At 35.4% G+C, this 16,389-nt stretch overlaps 1 protein-coding gene across 4 annotated transcripts in view; it reads left to right on the top strand.

Annotated features, from left to right (window-relative positions):
• The window catches only part of RALYL (RALY RNA binding protein like), a 715,531-nt gene that overhangs the window by 62,392 nt on the left and 636,750 nt on the right, over positions 1-16,389 (top strand). Inside the window, exon 1 of one of the 4 annotated variants that reach the window (XM_050801560.1) lies at positions 11,673-13,714. The exons of the other annotated variants lie outside the window; for them this stretch is intronic. The gene's annotated coding sequence lies outside the window, so the exon portion shown is untranslated. Of the gene's footprint in view, positions 1-11,672; positions 13,715-16,389 lie in introns of those variants that run through there. 4 annotated transcript variants of the gene reach the window in all.

Raw genomic sequence — 16,389 nt, 5'->3', positions numbered from 1 at the left:
TTCATAAGGACATTTATTAACATTAAAGTAAATTTTTAGCCTGGAGAAGGGTAGACACAGGGGTATGCATGATAGCATGTTTAAATAATCTGAAGGAATGCTGTAGGGTGGGTGGGGCAACAGGTTTTAGCTGCTCCAGGATACAGAATCAGGATCAATGAATAAAGGGTATGAGAAGGCAGATTTACCCTCACTACAAAGAAGAATGTTTTAATAATTAAAGCACAGCCTGGGAGGAATCTTAATTGACAAAGAGAAAGTGCAGCTTTGAAAGCAAAAGCAGAGAGAGAGAGCTTCACAGAAAAGAGAGCATGGAGAAATCAAGCCCTGAATGGTGTAATATCATGTGTTGGTATTCAGAAGCCAAAGGAAGACAGTAAAATGGTAGTAGTGACAGTGGTCCTGAGAGAGAGGTGTTCTTTGGGTAATTTCATAATTGGATAATTATGCCAAGAACACAGGTGTACCCCCAAGAGGTAGACAACAGCACCAGTGAAGACAGATGGAGCTCACTTAGAGTGAGCTTTTCCCTTCCTTCCCCGCCCTGCCTCATTCTCTCTTTCCTTCCCTTTCTTACTTTCCGCCAACTTTCACCATATAAATATCTACTTTGTGTCAGACACTATGCTCAGACCTAAGGCTATGGTAGTGAATAGCAACTGTTTTTACCTTCAAGAAACTTACAAGTTAGTAAGAGAAACAAAACAAATATATGACAACAAATCATAAAAATTTGCCAGGGAGATTTTCAGGGAAGAAACTTACAAGGGACAACCAAATTAGATTGAAAGACTAGAAAAGCTTCCCTGAAGAACTGATATTTAAGCTGAGATGTAAATCCAGATAAGAATTTTCCAGATGTAGAAAGAAGGGATTGCTATGGAAAACATGATAGGAAAGACCTTCTCACAATTAGAAACTGCCAGAAGGCCAATGTGGTTGGAAAAAAGTCCCTGTGGATAAATGATCTGAGATGAGATTGGAGACTTAAGCAGGATCCTAAAGCAGAACTGGGCTTCTGCTTAGAGGACTGATGGGTGGTGAGGAGGTGTATAGAGGGCTGAGCCTCCAGGAGGCTATTGCCACAGTCCAGGTGTGGTATGTACCAAAGACCTGGATGTGGAGGAGGAGAGACATGGGTGGATGCTTTTCCACACCACTAAGTAAAACAACTGACCAATCTCCAACCAAAAAAACCCGATCATCCATCTGTATTATTTTCTAATGGCCATCAAATGTCTATGACCCTCAGAAAGCATGATGGTTAACAACACAGACTTTGAAGTGAGATTGGCTGTGTCCAGATCTTAGCTTTTGTATTTACTAGTTGCATGAACTTGTGCAGTCAGGCCTTCAGTACATACATCTGTAGCATAAACTGCATAGACATGTCTGTTTTATAGGGTTAGCGTAATTATCCAAATTGCGATTATCCAAATCACGATGGTGATTTATGGAAAGACATCACCGTCAAAGTATACAAGTTTCTTGAATTTAAAGAAGTTAACAAGAACTTAACTGGGTAGAAATGGTTGTACGAAGCCAGAAACTTTCCACATTATTCCTATTAGAGGAGCAAATATCCCACGCCATTCAAGTATGTCAAATGTGCCCTAGCATTCATTGGACCATTAGGTTTTTCTTGGCGTTTCTTTATCATTCTTCTGTGATGTCTTAAACCCTTTTGGTTTGTTTTAATATTTATGTATTGCTTAAGAGGTACATGTAACTGGTAGTAGCACTCCCAACATGTTACTGAATTTTGCTCAAGGTTAGCATACCAAGTGTACTATCCTTTAGCAGGTCAAAGATCAGGTTTTCTTGAAGTTTATTCCTGCAAGTTTGTGCAACAATTTAATGATACATTTTGAATTAAAACAAACAAACAAACAAACAAACGTAGTCCAAACCTGGAAATGTGTAAATATAGAATAGGATGCAGGCTTTAATTACCAGTGAATTGTTAAATAAATCTGTTTGGTTTGGTTTTGGTTATTCCAAATTCTATTCTAAAAAGAATTTCTTGTATTATTTTCCAAGAGCTTATAATAAAGTACCCCTTCAAGTGTAATAATCCAGACATGTCTAATCGAAGTGAGCCAGCTCACCATCTGCTCACAGTTCTGCTACTTAAGCAGTGATAACACTAAAAACAGTCTGCCAGAGTTTCAGTTATGCAAATAAAATAAATGGTGGGACTCAGACTATCCTAGCTTTGCATTAATTTGTACGTCTTCAGAATGACACCAAAGTAGAAACAGTTCCTCTGTGTATTATGTCAAAGGAATATATTTTATAAAAGCTCTTTGTCAAGTGGAAAATAATTTCAAAGTATAAACAATTTTTGTGCTTTAGTTTACTAAAGTAATAAATTTTAATCATGATAATTGCAACAGTAATATACATAAATGAGGTACATGCAGCTTATTCCTCATTTAATTTGCTTAGGGGAGGGCTTTATGTACCTGAGAGGAAAAAATAAGAGGATTACCAATTTATATGCTTGGTACCAAAATATGTGATTAAGTTTAGTTGGCTACATCAGGCCATCAGGAGTTATCTCTTTAGGATTCTCATAAATAAATTGTCCAGGTGTAGGCTTACAGCCTGAACAACATTTCAGGTAGTTTTTGGGAGTAAATAGAAGTAAAGATTAGTCAGTAATAGTCCTATTCAGCAACTTTATCAAACCTGGACCAAATAATCTGCTGATAGGCAAACAATGCCTTGTCTTTCCCAGGGGATAGCACTTGATGTGTCCCTCTTAATACACCTACGAGCTCTTTGTGGTCAGAATTCATACATCATTAACGATTGTTCTAATATTGTTTCCACAAAATGGTAACAGCAGTAATTCGATGCTGTCTTCGTTTGTTGCAAATATAGTTTGCTTTTGCATAATCCGTAGTCATCTTATATTCTCCACCAAAACGTTCTCTCCTGTTTTTAGATTTACATTGTGATGCTGTAGATGGAGAAAACATTCTTCCTCTCACTCTTCTTTTTTGTTATCTGTTCTGATGCTATTGGACATTTTGGGTTGAGACTCTATCGTATTGAATGTTGGCATGAAATCTGTGCATTATTCAAACTCATATTTAACTCATATTTATATGCTTCCAAAATGAGAGCATATAAGCAGCAGCAGTTTCATTTTGTGGCAGGATTTACATTTTCCTTTTGAGTTACAGAATATAAAGAAGAAAATCAAAGAAGTCTTCAGAGACTTGATGTTTTAAAGGTAGCTTGAAATACCACAAACATAAATTATCCAACTTGATTATGTCAAGAAAAAAAGAAAGAAATACCACTTTGTAGTCATGGTTCTCTTTTTATATATTTCTTTATTTCATAGTCATGGAAGAAGCATTTCTTGAACAAAAGTAGTTATTCATTATGATAAAAGAGGCAATATTATTTTAAAATGAACTATGTTGGCAATATTGAGGCAGCGTGAAACAATATTGGAATTATTTAAAATACTGAAAAATACAAATGAGCTGATATTCAAGAAACTCTAACATCACAAAATTGGGTAAGGAATTAATTAAAGGAAGATTGCCTGGAACTTTATAAATTAAAATAAAAAGTTGTTATTTATGTTCTTCCTTTTTCCTACTATAATTTCACTGTATTTAGCCAGGCAAAATCATCTGACCTGTTAGATTGCTGTAAAATTTGCAAGACAAAACTGTGTAAGAGTTTAGACAAATGTTTAGACCTGACCTATCTGAGTTCCACATCATTGAGAAGAAAACATAGTATAACCCAAATTTAAAGTGTCTCCTTTAAGATACGCCAGCAACTTACGTTATATCAATAAGCGATTAAAATTTGTAACTTTATCAAAACATTTTTGAAATGATAAGTGATTCTTTTAACTTTGTTTTTACAATTCTACTATTTTAAAGGCCAAAACACAATTACTTGAGGAAGTGATAAAGGTGAATGTGGAATACTATAGTCTTAAAACTGAAAAATAGTTGAGGACATATTTTCTCTGCACTTTATAGAAGACTAAACTGAATTCTGGAAAATCAGAGGATGCCTCTAGATTGTTTTCAATCTAGGACCACTTGGGCCTCTTGATGTCTTAGAGAATATATATTCTACTGCACTATACTACATGTAGAAGATTCTAAGTCCATTGAAAAAAATTACCAGGGAGAGAAAATATAAAATAAATAATAGTACCTGGAGTTAATGTATTGTTAATTTTGAGTTCAAATATTTTTTTTTCCTATACACACATAATCAAGCTATTAATAACAAAATAACATGAAGATACAAAAAGGTGATTTTTTTAGTAAGTAAAATATTTTGAAAAATGTTCCAAAATTTATTAAAATATTGATATGGGATTTCTAATTTTATTCATGTTTCAGATTAATTTATTACACTATCCAATGTCCTGCTTTATGAAACAGCTGAGACAATATAGAAAGGAAAGCTAGAAATCAAATTATCTATCCATACCTTTTAATTGTAGGGAAACAGAGGCTTCGTAGCACTCAAAAATTTTAATATGGCAGTCAAACAGCAGTTCACAATAATGTTCTAAAATTTTAAAAAGTCTTGTTGAACTTCAAATTACAATAAGCAACTGAGCAGATGGTAGTAAGAAGAGCTTCAGGTGTATCTTCCTCTTTTATACGTGGTTTGTTTAATTTATATTGAAATGCAGTCCAGAGATGTTATGTTTCATTTTTTTGTTTGTTTGCTTGTTTGAGACAGAATTTTGCTGTCATTGCCCAAGCTGGAGTGCAGTGGCATGATCTCAGCTCACTGCAACCTCTGCCACCTGGGTTCAAGCGATTCCCCTGCTTCAGCCTCCTGAGTAGCTGGGATTACAGGTGTCCACCACCCAGAGACATAATGGCCATTTTTAATGTTGCTATGGACAAAACTTTGGTATATTAAATATAGGCAATTTCATAGAAATATAGAATTATATGAATTTTTGCTTAGAAGAAAGTGAAAACAATACATACATGCTGCTGAATTGCTTCAAAAAATTATATGCAAAAATTGATGTTGTAGTCAATGCTGATTTTCCTTAGTGTGAAAAAGGTGATTTTTCAGTCTATCATGTACTTTCTTTGAGACTTTTACTAAAGATTTATCTGTAAATTAATGGAAAATAGGGTGTAATGAATAAAAAGAGAGGACCAAACAGCCCCCATTTTCACTTCCTCGACCTTTGGCTAGACAGTAACTTTTTTTTTTTTTCTTTTTCTTTTCTTTTTTTTTTTTTTTTTTTTTTTTTGAGATGGAGTCTCGCTTTGTTGCCCAGGCTGGAGTGCAGTGGCGCGATCTCGGCTCACTGCAAGCTCCGCCTCCCGGGTTCACGCCGTTCTCCTGCCTCAGCCTCCTGAGTAGCTGGGACTACAGGCGCCGCCACCGCGCCTGGCTAATTTTTTTGTATTTTTAGTAGAGACGGGGTTTCACCGTGTTAGCTAGGATGGTCTCGATTTCCTAACCTTGTGATCCTCCCGCCTCGGCCTCCCAAAGTGCTGGGATTACAGTCGTGAACCACCGCACCGGGACGAAAGTAACTATTCTAAAAGTTATACTTTGGAACCATATCTCCCTGGGTTCTTCTACTCGGTTTTAGCATGTCAGTTGATTTTTATTCTTTCTTGCACAGTTATTTGTTCCTAATTCTTCAGTATTAAATAGGTTCTTAAAATTCGAAAAGGAGTAATGTTGAAAGAGTGTTTCCAGAACACAACATGACAGGTAAGGAGTTCTAAGAAACATTTACAAGTTGTTTTTAACCGTGAAGGCCTTCTTTACTTCCCACACTCTTGTACAAATGTAGATGGGGAAGGCATTATTATTTTCTTTAAAGAATTAAGAAAACTAAAGCAAATAACATTTTAAATAATGGCTTTTGCAGCATCAAGTTTGTGAAATGTAGACCTCACAGGAGGACTCAGAAATTCTGCCATTCAGATCAAGTTGCCATTCTATTTCTGCAAAGATACTGTCTTGGGATACAGAAACAAAGTTGTTAGTATATTTATTATAAATGTTGATAGTAATTTACTTTCATTGTCAAATAGTAAATATGCTGACTCTTACATAATAAAATTGTCTCCTTGACACCACTTTTGAATTATGGTCCTTTTCTGGCAGTGCAAACTGTTGTTTGTTTTTTTCAAAGAAGCAAGTTCTATCTAATTTTAGAGTCTAGAGTCTATTTAGACTGATATTAAACAAACAAACACACCCATTAAAAAATTCCACTTTGTCTGAAATTGATATATTTGTCCTTGAGTGTACATTTCACCTTACCTTTGTATGACATTTTCATGTTTTCTTTTTTTTGAAAACTGCATATAGCTGATTTTTATTCACAATCTGAAAATATTTGTATTTTAATAAGGGCATTAATCTATTGACTTCTACTGTCACAGCTGATAGGCTATTATATTTGCTGTTTTCATTCCTGCCTTTTGTTTTTTGTGTATTTGTTTATACATTTGTTTTTTTCTTTTAATATGTGGAATTTATTTTCACTTCTTTTTTTTGTCTCTAATGATTGGGGAGAAGTTTTAGAAAGATTTATTTTCCTTTTCAAATTATCCTGTTCCATTTCAGTTTGTTTGTTTGTTTTGTTTTTTCTTAATACTTGAACCTATATTTCTCTATTAATGTTAATGAGGAAATTATATCAACTTAATCTATGTAAAGTAGGGGAATTAGTACTCTTTACTTCCCCTATCCCCTTAACTCACTTGTTTCACAGGTTTTGTTGATATATCCTTACATAAGATGAACTGTTGTATTTTTATCTTTGAATCCAAACTTTCTACAATTACATTTTGTGGTGCACCCTATTTGTGACAAACATTGAGAGAAACCTCGGCATTTTCACTGTTTTCGGCATAGTCTACCAACACTTAATAAACTAGGCCTTCCCTATTACTATCATTTGTTTTATTTATAGGTAGCCAGTGCTCACTTTTGGATATATTTTTCAGAGTTACATGAAGATATTGTATCAGAAATCAAATTCTTTTGCTTCAGAAACAAATTAAATATTAGTTAGTTATAAAATTCTTCATAAACTAGAGGTTAATGGAAACTCACAAATGCCTACACGGTACAAGCTGGAAATGTAAATTGTGAAATGTGCCTAATGTAAGATCATAGGTAAAGTCTATGGCATGATGCAGAGATGCAGGCCTATTCTGAAGGCATTCATATTCAACTATGTATTTTTAAGCTCAGATGGAAAAAAAGAAATGACAACAGGCTATTTAGGGTCATAGATAGCTAGCGTTCCTGTAGACATTGCTTGAATGATCTTTATAATTTAGTGGTGAAGAGAAGTCTGAGGCAAGTTCGATTCCTGATGCACATGACCTGCTTTTCTCTCCCTGACTTTTTTCATTATCCTCAAATAACTAGAAAAAAATCCCTGAAATAGGCTTAACTGATGATGGTTTTTAATTAAGTTGATGTATAATTGATAACCCCTTCAGTTTTCAAGCTTAGCATTCCAAATAAATTACTTAATTTTTGAATGTTGTATATATGCCATGTGTTCTGATATTTTCTTTAAGAACATCAGTATCCTATGTTTAATTTGCTTCCACATATCTTTATCTCCTCGCATAATGTGAGAGTCTTCTAATTTGTCATTTATGTTGTAGATTTAGTTTTCTATGTAAGGACTTTGTGTATGGCTTCTGATTTTCTTTTTGCCATTGTACTTACGTTGACTAAAACTACTTCTTTAATAGCCTGTGCCCTTTATTTGATATATATATACCTTTCAAACAATATTACTGCCCTTCTTATAAATATGTCTGTGTATATGTGTCTGTGTGTAGTTCTGCAGTCTCATCTTTTTAAAAAATTTTTATTTATTTATTTATTTTTTTTTGAGACAGAGTTTTGCTCTGTTGCCCAGGCTGGAGTGCAGTGGTGCGATCTCAGGTCACTGCAATCTCTACCTCCCGGATTCAAGTGATTCTCCTGCGTCAGCCTCCCTAGTAGCTGGGATTGCAGGAGTGCGTCACCACGCCCAGCTAATTTTTGTATTTTTTTTAGTATAGATGGGGTTTCACCGTGTTGGCCAGGATGGTCTCCATCTCCTGATCTCATGATCCACCCACCTCGGCCTCCCAAAGTGCTAGGATTATAGGCGTGAGCCATCACATCCGGCCCTGTAGTCTCATTTTACTTTATTTACTGTTGAATGAAAAGAGGTCTTTCCATGTCTGTTATTTGAATAGTAATTGATTGGGAAAGGTTCTAATTATCCTGCTCTTGAACCCCTGGGGTGCTGTTACAGTTCTTGTATCAGACCTTAAAATAGAAAAGCAGTTGACAGGTAAACATCGTCCTTTTTGGATCTTGTTTTTGCATAGGTATAGGTCTCTTGAATTAGGAAATCTCTCAGTTACCCTCCGTCTGGCTAGGTAAAGTAGAATTTATTCTTGGATAATTTAAAATGGTATTTCTTCGTCTGACATTGTTGATAGAGAAAAGCACTCTCACAGTTTTTCATTGCTTCATCCTTGCCTACTGCCAATTTCTTATTCCAACATGTGGCATGTTATTGCCTCTCCACTTCAGCTCAATCCATACTGTCTTTGTGGAAACTGGTGTTCCTGAATAGATGAAAATATTATTCCTCAACTTTTTGTAAATAGGTTGACCAACGCATCATGATATGTTCAGTGCTCTACTGGTTTTAGCAACCATAAAATATAAACTTCCCAGAGATTGTAACTTCTAGTAGACCATGTTCCTTTTACCCCCATTACTAAAATTATTTGCCTTTTCATTATCAACACGAGCTAAGTTAATGTTATCTTCTGTTGTATATATTTTAAAAAACAGTAAACTATTTTTGCTTTAAAGATATAAGATTAAATTATAATATTAAATGTACTTGTTCAAATTGTTTGTACCACTCCAACTGAAGCAATTCCGATACTTGGCTAGCCTGCCCTCAAATAATGTAGTCAGAGAAGTGCAAATGGAAGGAAAGTAGAGATGAAATTTGGTCTCCTTGGCTAGCTGTTCTATAAAAGTCTGTGGGATTGCAGGCCCTGTGATCAGGGAAACCCTTGTGCCTTTGACATTGGGACACATCATGATAGAAAGGGTGAGCAAACTTTCCTTTACTTGGATTTAGCTTGAGTATCTTTCCTGAGGGCTCCAATTGCCTTTGGCTTGTGAATATTTTCCTGAGTTCTACAAATTAATATGTTGGAATGCTAAAGTTTGTGTGTGTGGGAGTGAGGGTGGTGTCAAATTGAATGAAAAAGTGGAGGTGTGTTAGTTCGTTTTCACACTGCAGTAAAGAACTGCGCAAGACTAGGTAATTTAGAAAAGAAAGAGGTTTAATTGACTCACAGTTCAGCATGGCTGGGGAAGCTTCAGGAAACTTACAATCATGGCCAAAGACAAAGGGGGAACAAGGGACCTTCTTCACAAGGTGGCAGGAAGAATGATGAATGCAGGAGGAACTACCAAACAGTCAGAAAACCATCAGATCTCGTGAGTGAATTCTCAGGAGAACATGAACAGCATGGGGGAAACTGCTTCCATGATGCAGTTATCTCCACCAGGTCTCTCCCTTGACATGTGGGCATTATGGGGATTATAGGGTTACAATCAAGATGAGATTTTCGGTGGGGATACAGCCAAACCATATCAGAAGGGTGAGTCAGTTTCATATCACAAAATGATGCATGCTTAAACTGAAAGTCTTAATTATTTAAAAAACTTATTTCAGTAAATATTTGCAGAATAATTTGTATGTGTAAGCTACTATGCTAGAATGTGTAGGACATAAAATTTTAGATACAGACTCTGCCTTTATAGAACTTTCTTATAGTAAGAGTTACCAAAGTCACTGCAGAGTCTGAAACGCCATGTAAAAGTAATTTGAAAGTGCTGAAAAAATACAGATTATTTTTGATTGGTGAAGATCATGGAAAAATTAGTTAAGATGATATTAAAAGATATATTGAATTTAAATTGACAGAATTTGGGAAAACATCATCAAACCCTTAGAACAAATATTTTAACCAGGTAAGTTCAGGATGTATTTGTAAATTCAAAAGAACCTGTTTTAACTGGTGCTTCAGATCATTGATGGAGTTAGTGCAAGTTTTTCTAGAAAGTTCAGTCAGGACCAGTGGGTGCAGAGATTTGAAATCCAAATTTAAGAGTCTGACATTTTTTTTAATCACTTGAACTTTTTCATGGAGAAACTTTTCCCTGTTTATCTTTCTATTCATTAAACATTGCTGCAGAATAAACAATAAATATTTGTGCAAAAATAAATTATAAATGACATAATTATAGGTGCACATCTGAAATGACTATGTCCATGTTTGCATGCACTTATATAGAGTTTTCCCCAGAAAATTTATTTAAATTTTTCAAAACCAATTATATAGAAATGGATGAATGAATGAGATATTCCATATAATTTCACTGTAGACTAAATTAGAAGATATTTTTCCCTTTTATAACCAGGAGCATAACTAAGGATACCACTTAGCAAAATTATTATGATTATGAGTAAGGTTTCATTTAAAAATATTTTGAAAGGCATAGACTGAATATCATGAAATAATCTGGGTGATGGTAAAAGAAACAATTTACACAATTACAGGTCCACCAAAGGCCAGAGCTGCAAAGGGTATGTCTGATTGCTGGTGAAGGGTATAATTATCTCTAAGGTTGGGAAGGGTTATATGTGCTGGCTTGTTTGCCAACATCTGTCAGCTGTTTCTGTGTACCACATTTTCTGTTCTAGTTTTGAGTCTTAATATAAAGTCTTCAAATATGCCTTGCAAGAGTAGAGTTATGTATATGCAAAAATATATTCAGGTTTGTCTCTTAACATGTGTTCTTACACAAAGAATAACATTTCTACTTTCTGAACAGCATTTTAAATTTTCTAGCAGAAACCTGTATTTTGCTACTTAACAATTTTCATTAATTCAAGTTGTATTCTTATATTAAATAGCAGGAAAGGGGCTTCCTATGTATTAACTGAGAGTGATTTACATTAAAAGACATTCTAGAAGGTTATGCTTCCTGTCCTGAGAACTTTTTCAGTAATTTTGGCACTACTTGATGTCCTTATCTTGGCTGTATCCTTAAAATAGTAGGCTCATCATGCAGCGGTGGTAGAGAAAGTGAACTGGACTTAGGTAACAGAAATTTCTCTGAATCAGGGCAGTGTTATTTATTGACTTTGTAACTTTCAACAAATGAGTTAACCTCTTTGTGTCTCAATTCACTTTTCTTATTCTAAGGGCCTTACATGAATTAACTTATTTAATTCTCAGACAACTCTAGGGAATGGTACTGCAATGATCATGCTAACTTTCTTAATTAGGAAACTGAAGTAGAAAGAGGTTAAGTAATTTACCCAGACAGCTGAATGCAAGCATAGGAATTGAGTCGGGCTTCTGTCCCCCAATCCATAACTTTACCTATGTTCTTCTGTGTCTCGCTAATATTATCTGCTGTATTATTTTGAGGATTAAATGAGATAATTTCTGGCCATAACAGATGCTTAATAAGCATATTAAACCAATATAACCCCAATATAAATATATTTATTATATTATTTATTATATTTATTAGTTTTTTATTGTGAGTATAAACTTTGGGGAATTAGAGATTTTTTTTTTAAAGTAATTTTTTTTTACAACAAAAATTTTTCTTAATAAAGTAAAGAAACTTGCTGAGAAAAAGATTGCATAAATAATTTGGTCAGTAAATGCAATTAGAAAATGTTCAGGTGGTTGGTAGAGCCCTACTTTTAGCATGAATTGCTTTATAGAGCATTAGGTCACAGATTATTGAATCTTATAATTACAGAAGAAAATTTATGCAGGATTTCATTGTTTTTGCCTACTTAAGTTCCAGTTACAACAGGCTATGCCTGGAGTTGAAGGGTCATACTTAGAGCAATGACACTTTGACAAAATGAAGCCCCACTTAATTACTTAATGGGACTGGAAAATACCAGGCACAGCCATAAAATGCTAAAGGTTCATAGCAGGAAAACCTTTTGGTGTTACAAATTTTCATCAACATCGTCATGGTGATATTAACATATGCCTTCTAAAACCAGGTCAGAAATTACATCATGCCTGATTCATGGCCAATTGTTGGCAGACTAGGAGTAACTCTAGGGCATTAGGCAACAGGCACTTGTCATACTCAAAGCATCTTTTCTCTGTGTGAGTTCATAAGCTATCTAACTGGAAAGGTACAACTCCTGAAGCTTCATTGGCTTTATTTTCCCAGTAAAAATTTAAAATAGGCAAAAATGTTTGCTACAAACATCAGTTTGTGGATATTTAAAACTTATTTACTCTTTAAAGAACAAATTATTTTGTGGGGAAAAAAACTCATTTCTAGATGAGACTATTAGGATAAAACTGCCTCTATGCAAGTGGGATAGTAACAGGAAAATATTTCAAGGACAAATAGAAATAAAAAAGGAGTTTTGGACTACTGAATTTAGAGTTCTTGTTGGGTATCTACATGAAAATTCTAGAGGATATCTAGACACACAGTTCTTGAACTTGGAAACAGCTTATTTGGTGTCTGAAGCCTGAGGACTGAGGTAGCCACATGTACGTAGTGTTGTTTATCAGATTTTCAATAAAGTGGAGGATTGTGGTGGTGGGATTTGCTTGTGGTCCTCTTCCTTTATCTGTTTGTCTCATCAGGAATTTAGATGAGCACAGATAACGTGGGTGAGTATCTCAGGATTTCAAATATTGTAAAAATGAGTGATATAATTAATATATTATACAACAAAATGAGAATTCAGTAAATTTTATTTGACTACAATCAGTGTCAACAAAATGAAAATTTATAGGAATAAATATTAAATTCTACATTTACGTTGAAACAGTAAATACAGTCCTACAGAAAGACTAGTGAAGCCACACTCTGAAGTGCTTAGTTGAAGATGAACTAGGTGTTCTTTCGTTTACTTTTTCTTTTCCTCACAGGTGGCTTCTACAACTCCTTTTCCTTGCCCAAATAAACAAGTTGCAGTATTTGATTGTATCAAAAAAAGGCATTCTCTCTATAACTTGTGTCTGGGACTTGGCATATTGTTTCTGATTCTCATTCTTAAGATTGTAATACAGGCCGGGCGCGGTGGCTCAAGCCTGTAATCCCAGCACTTTGGGAGGCCGAGACAGGTGGATCACGGGGTCAGGAGATCGAGACCATCCTGGCTAACGCGGTGAAACCCTGTCTCTACTAAAAAAAAATACAAAAAACTAGCCGGGCGAGGTGGCGGGAGCCTGTAGTCCCAGCTACTCGGGAGGCTGAGGCAGGAGAATGGTGTGAACCCGGGAGGCGGAGCTTGCAGTGAGCTGAGATCCGGCCACTGTACTCCAGTCTGGGCAACAGAGCGAGACCCCGTCTCAAAAAAAAAAAAAAAAAAAGATTGTAATACAGTCAGATAAATTACAGTAATTTTAATGATTCAAAAGTAGATGATTTGTTTAAAGATGATATAAAGATGGTTTAATAATTTTTTACCAAGGTGATATTGGGTGCATATAATTCAAGGATTGTTACTGTATTGCCTTTCCCCACAAAGTCACTTTTTAACATTTTCCCACAAACTCATTCCCATGATGTCTTTCACAGCTCAGCTCTAGAGATACCTTGTCTGTGAGGACTTCCTCGATATTCCCAGGTATGAACCACTCCCTATTTTGTGTTCTCTTTGTGTTTCTGTTCTATCTTTATTGTTTGAGGACTTACCACATCGAAAGACATTAATTTATTGATACTTGTGTCAGTCTCCGCTAGACTGCAAGGGATGTGAGAATGCAGACCTCATCTTACTAACATGTTATTTATGTCTGTGGCCTAAGTCCTCGCTCGTTTCTGACAATATGCTTTTGTACCAAATTGAACTGGGGGTGTAATAGAAATGTTCCATCGTTCTCTGGAGGAAAGAAATAGGGCCAGAGGGCAGAAGTGACAAGGACACAGATTATTTAAGCTCATTACTAATAATTAGAGCTGTCTGAAAATGAAATGACCCGCCTTTACAATGTAGGTCAAGCACAAGGTGAATGATAATGCAGAAGAAATGTTGCATAGCCTGACCTCTAAATTCCCCTCCAACTTCTGTATTCCATGCCTTACATTTTTCTCGTGTCGTTAACTACCCTCTTAGGTAGTCTTCAAAAGCACTTTCATATATGTTATCTCATTTATTTGAACAAATTTCCTGTGATGTATGTAGGGACAGGTATTATCATTCTAATTGTTCAGTAAAATGAGGCATAAAGAAGTTAAGCGACTTGAACAGGGATACTCAGCATTAAATGTGAGACCAGAACACAATCTTCCTCATGGCAGTTCAATAATTTTTTTAGATGGACTATGTGAAATGATGAGATTTTCACGTTTTGGGGGACATAGTGATTCAGATATTCATTAAATAATATGTTTTTCCTGATTATGCTTGTATACAGGCTTGTGTTTTTGTGGTCAAACTACTTATTATCTTTTTATCCCACCTTTAATTTTCATACTTATTGATGATTCTGAACAGCCAGAAAAAAAACAGAAAAGTGTATAAAACTTAGTGCCTAAAAAAAGCAGTGATAACATGCTGTGTGTTTCAGCAGTCTAGTTGTGTGATGGAAGCTCATGTGAATATACACACTGGGTTCCCTTTCTAGATCCCCAAGAACGGAGACCAGGCTGTTGCAATTTACTCATCAGATTTAGCAGGGATTTCTGAGTTCACTGTATTCCCTGGAAAGGCTAAAGATACAGAAGAGTCATTTTGGCTTACATTAAAAACTGACTGTGTGTTTTATTTTATTATGGTCTATCTGGGTCTGGTCTGGCAGCTACACAAGAAAGATTGCATTTACAATTTACATATTTTCTGAAGAAGAGTTAAGACCATGTGAAAAAAGTTAACTGATTATTTCTGATACTTTTTTCTGTAAAAGAAACAACATTAGCCCCAGAAACATGCAATTTATCCATGAAACAAACTTGCACATATGCCTCCAGAACCTAAAATAAAAGTTGGAAGAAAAAAAATAGAAACTGCCTTAGAATTTAGTGGCTTAGCAAACTGGCACTTATTTTTTCTCATGATGATGTGTATTTATTGTTCCTGTCCCAGGAACGAGACCACTTAGAGTGGTCTCAGGTGTGATCACTCATGCAGCTACAGTCAGCTGGTGGTCGAGCTGGGGTGTCAGCTGAAGCCCCTTTGTTCTCCTCTATGTGGCCTGCTCCGACAGCTACTTTGTGCCAAGTTCTCAGAGAGAGAACGTGGAAGCTGCCAATCTGATTAAGGCCCAGACTCTGAAGTACAAGAATGTCACTTTAGTCACATTCTCTTGATCACAGCAAGTCAAGTCACTAGCCCAGTTCAGATTAAAGAGGAGGAGAAATTGTCTTTTAAAGACAGGAACAATATGCATGAAAGGGTTAAGGAGAATTGATGGTGGCCACTGTTGGTGACCATAGTTGCATTTGGCTATTACCATGACCAACCAGGAAAACAGTAACATTCAGAGAGAAAGATGTGAGTTCTGGAATTGCATTGCTAATTTTTCAAGATCATAGAGCTAGTTACCTAAAAATCATATGAATGGTGTTTCTCTGTATGTTGATTAAAAACCCTAACAATACCAAATTTCTTGGAGTAAACCAATCTGTGATTAATTCTGTTGTTACAGTTATGCTTTACCATTTATGTAGCAATTTTTGTAATTTTGCAGTGTGATAAACATTTTCTGAAAACTAGCAGATGACAGTTTTGGGATCTTGAATTTCTGTGATCTATATATTTATTGTTTAACTGTTTCTGCTGCCTTAAGATACTTAATTATGTTTAAATATGCTTTGTCCCACTGACTTTGTGTAACTACAATAGGTTATTTACAGTTTTTTGACAATTTAGTTTTTCATTAATTCCTGTTTTATTCAGGTAGAATTAATTTTTAATTAATTTTATGATTCCTTTAAAAATATCTGATTTAGTTATAAATTATATCAGCAAAATCATGAATTGTGTCTGTTTTTACCACTTCTTATCAATGTTAATAGAGTTTGCCTGTGTCGTCGCACGAGTCTCATCTTTAATTTTAGGTCCCATAATCCCCACGTGCAGTAGAAGGGACCAGGTGGAGATAATTGAATCGTGAGGGCAGTTTCTGCCATCCTCCCCTTCTTATAGTGAGTAAGTTCTCAGGATAGCTGATGGTTTTATAAGGCGCTTCTCCCTTTTGCGCTGCACTTCTCCTTGCATCCACCATATGAAGAAGGACACGTTTGCTTCCCCTTCTGCCATGACTGTATGTTTCCTGAGGCCTCCCCAGCTCTGCGAAACTG

Source organism: Macaca thibetana, chromosome 8, assembly GCF_024542745.1.
Source record: "Macaca thibetana thibetana isolate TM-01 chromosome 8, ASM2454274v1, whole genome shotgun sequence".
Classification (NCBI taxonomy): Eukaryota; Metazoa; Chordata; class Mammalia; order Primates; family Cercopithecidae; genus Macaca; species Macaca thibetana.
This window is presented reverse-complemented; position numbering and strand designations above follow the sequence as displayed.